Consider the following 4089-nt stretch of genomic DNA (forward strand, 5'->3'; position numbering starts at 1 on the left):
ATAAAGCCGCAACGGCTAAACCCATACAAGGTGGAGAGGAGAATCTCTTACAAAGCAAATCAAAGGATAAACAAAAAAGAACACGAAAAATCAAAACTAACGACAACATTGGAACGGACCGAGTCGAGTCAGGGCTCCACAACGACGCCCCAGAGAGGACAACGATGCATTACGCCGCCGCCGTCGAGACCACGAGGTCTAGGGTATTCACCCGGAGCCGTACCGCGGGTAGGAAACCCACAACGACACCCCCAAGAGGGTTACGACACCCGCAGCCATCGCCGTCGTTGGCGCCTCGGCGCTGAGCTTTCGCCCGGAAGTAACCTCGCACCACGCCTGAGAACTCAGCCGCCCGCTGCCCTCGAGGAAGGTTCCCGAAACACGATCTGGGAGCTGCCACAGCCAAAGCACCGCCAACAGCAGGATCTCCCGTCGTCCACTCCACGCCATCCCCATGGCCGAAGAGTGAGACCACCACCACCGCAACGATGCCCGCTGTAGAGCCAACCGCGCAGTCCACCTTCCGCGGCCACCGCTCCGGCATCGCACGAACTTGAGCCCATGGCCTAGCCAACACACCGCAACGCCGACGGATTGGATAAGGCAGGCCGATACACAGCCAGCAGCCAGCAGCCATCAGGCCAACGAGAACTAGGGGAGGGGATCTGCCCTCCGCCACGCGAGGTGACCGCCGACCGAACGCAGTAGCACTACCAATTAGGACAAGATCATGCCCAACCACCTGCTAGGCCCCGATCAAGTCCCATTAGACTTGCTGCAGCGCTGCTACACCCATGCCATCTAAACCATCTAACTGTCTCTCCGTGCCGAGCCTATCCAAGTCGCCCCCAACCGAACTGCCATCTGTTAGCCAAACGCCATGCACAGCGTCACTGCGACCTCACTCCTCGCAAGACGTCCTGGTCAAGACCGCACACCGCCGCAAAGGAGCACCCTCACCGCAACCGGGGACATCGCCCCGCTGTTACCGACACCGCCACGCCGCCGATCAAGCCGGACACTTTGTCGACATCCACGAACTCGCCTTTGAACGCCACAAGGAGCATCCCAGCGACCCTCCTAAATGAGAGATGGGACGGACGCGGCGCTGCCAGGGCCGCCGGATCTGGGCCCTCCTGGCCTAGACCTAGAACCGGCAGCAGTGCAGGCAAGAGAGCGCCTCGCTGGCCGGCCCTACCGAGACCCTCCTGGCCCGGCACAAGGCCCGCAAGGCCCAAATCGAAGCCCACCTAACCCTAGTCCGGGCCGCGCCGCCGCCCTTCGCTGCCGCCCATGGCCATGCACCGCGCCCGCCCGCCGCCTCCGCCTGGAGCCGCCGCCATCACGCTCTGCCGCCGTCGCCGGACCGAGCACGTGGAGCCCCGAGGAGCACCGCCGCTAGCCGAGTCTGCCCCACGCAGATCGCCTCGCGTGCGGGTGAGAGAGATCCCGCTGCCGCTGACGGTGGCGGGGGATCATGCTCCATATATATGCACTGGAGGCAAAAAAAAAAAACTCATATTTCTCTTTTCACGCTTTTTATTGCTTGAGTTTGTTTGTTTGTTTTCTCGTCTTTGTGCTTCCACTTTGCCGTTTAGCATAATGTGAAGGTGAACCTAGTTAACGAATAGAGTTGCAGTCCAGAGTGGTTATAAAGTAAGCTTTAATTTGCTCCAGGTCCGATTTAAGCGACTACAGAAAGCAGCAAGATACAGAAAATAACACAACATGCAAGCATCGGTCAGATTCCTAACAAGGCCCAGAAATCTAACTGGGATATGCACCTGCTTGTCATGCTAAGAAGAATATTACTTTGCTGCAAAAATCAAGCACAAAGATCTCGTTAATTAGTAAAAAAAGCTGCAAATATAAGTGGCATTTAACTACAAAATATCATCAGCAGAAAGGGCTAAGCTTTGGTACCAAGCCACTGCTAAGACGGCGATAAACCTCGGGCGGTAGCTGTCCTCGCCGCTTATCTGGATCGAACTCCTCGCCTTTGTTACCCATATTTGAGGGGCTACTCTCCTGAAAAGGAATCAACCGTGATGGCATGACTGAAACTTCTGTGCCGAGAATGGTTAACCATGATGGCATTGTGATTACCTTTTAAGCCGATGAGGCGGCGGCTTCGGGAGTCTTTGCGTTTTGATCCTCTACGGTAGCCTTTTCGCGATCCCTTTCCTGAAAAACATAAGCCATGCTGAACTTGGTGCACTGTCCTGGATGGATAGATGCGCACTGAAAAACACGAGCCCTTAGAGCATGTCTAACAGACTCCTTAAAAGGCCCAACCCCGTAAAATAACTATCGATATACGGGGTAGAGCTCTACCCGGCCGTCTAGCAGACCCCGTAAATCAGGCCCCCGTCTCGAATTTTTACAGTTTCGGCTACGGGGTGGCTTTTCGCCCCTTACTTGTGAGGGGTGGGAGGAGGAATACAGAGCCAACCCCTCACCCGTGGCGGGCTGAAATTTCAGCAGATAGCAACTGCTCCTGCGCATGACCTCGCCGGAATCCGGCCAAATTCCAGCGAGCTGCGGTCGAGGGTGGCGGCACGGGGGCTAGGAACGGCGGCGCCCGAGACTGGGGCGGCGGCAGCGCGGCAGGGAAGCGCGTGGGCTGGAGCGGGTGACCAGGTGTGGCCATGGCGGGCGTTCGGAGCGGGAGCGGGCGCGGCCGGCGCGTGGGGCGGCCGGAGCAGGCGCGGGTCCGGCGGCGGCCGGAGCGGGAGAGGGCGCAGCCGGAGCGGGCGCGGCCGGCCGTGGCGGGTGGCGGCTGGCCGTGGCTCGCGGTGCAGGGCGGGCGGCGGGCGGCCGTGGGCCGGCGGCGGCGGGGCCGGCCGGGGCAGGGGCGGGGCAGGGGCTGGGCAGGGGCTGGAGCTAGAGGAGGAAGAAGGGGAAAAAAATCTAATTTGGCATATTTTGGGAATATTCTTTTTTACAGTTTAGGTATACGGGGTCTGCTAGCTCGTCCGAGTTTTTGGCCGACGAAAAGTGAATACAGGACCCTCTACTGGCGTTTTAAAGGGCGAAAATATACGGGACATGTTAGACATGTTCTTAGAGCATGTGGATACTGTGAAAACTAGCAAGTAGATACTAGATAGATAGGCATAGATTGTTCAACCCATGGGAGATCTAATCACATAGTAGTAGTATGAGCATTATTAAAATAGAAAATAGGCTCACCATGGATGCCTTGGTGCTAAGAGCATCTCCACTCGTGCCCCCGTCGAGGCCCCCGGCGAGCGTTTTTTTCCATCCGGACTGCGTAATTCGGCCCAGTCGTGCCCCCGGTTCCTCGTTTTCGTCCGGATTTGGCCCTTCATCCATCCGGCGAGCCCACGCCACCCCCGGCCCCCCGGGGAGCGCTCGGGGACTCCGGACGAAACGAAAGCGCGCGAAACGTTCCCGCGCGTCTGGTGGCCCCAACTTGTCGGCGAGAGACACCGATCGTCGTCCTCATCGCATCGTCTTCCGCGCGCTGTAAAAGCCTGCCGCCGGTCAGCATTCGCCGGACGCGTAGCTTCCACGCGGCGAGTTAATGTCGTCGCCTCGGTTTCATGCGCGCCTACCGCTATTTATCGCCGAACTACCCCGGCTGCCCCGCATTCACCTCGTCGCTCGTCTTCCCCCAAATCATCCCCGAACTCGAAGGAAGCAGCAATGGCGAACGACGGTGCGGCCAACAACGGCTTCGGCCGCCGCTCTCTCCACCAATGGGAGGGGCGACTCCTGCACGCGGCGGGCTACCCTGCGTCGCCGGACTTCCGCGCGCCGGGAGGCTGGAGGCTGAGCGCAGGCGGCGTGCCGATCCCGCCGCCGCCAACGGGTGGCGGCGCACTCGAAACGGCGATCGAGGAGGTGCTCGCCACTCTCAGTGACGAGCAGCGCGCGGATCCGCGCTTCTTCCCCGACAACCACGAAGCGTGGATCGCGTTCTTCCGGCGAAGGTACGAACGCGAACTCGCCGCTTACGACGGCCCTCCTCCTCCTCCGGCAAGGAACAACGCCGCCGGCCGCCGCCGGTGGTGGAGCGCGCCCAACCGCACCCTCGAGAATGTGCTCGCGCACATCGAGGACGGG

Source organism: Lolium perenne, chromosome 4 (assembly GCF_019359855.2).
Source record: "Lolium perenne isolate Kyuss_39 chromosome 4, Kyuss_2.0, whole genome shotgun sequence".
Classification (NCBI taxonomy): domain Eukaryota; kingdom Viridiplantae; phylum Streptophyta; class Magnoliopsida; order Poales; family Poaceae; genus Lolium; species Lolium perenne.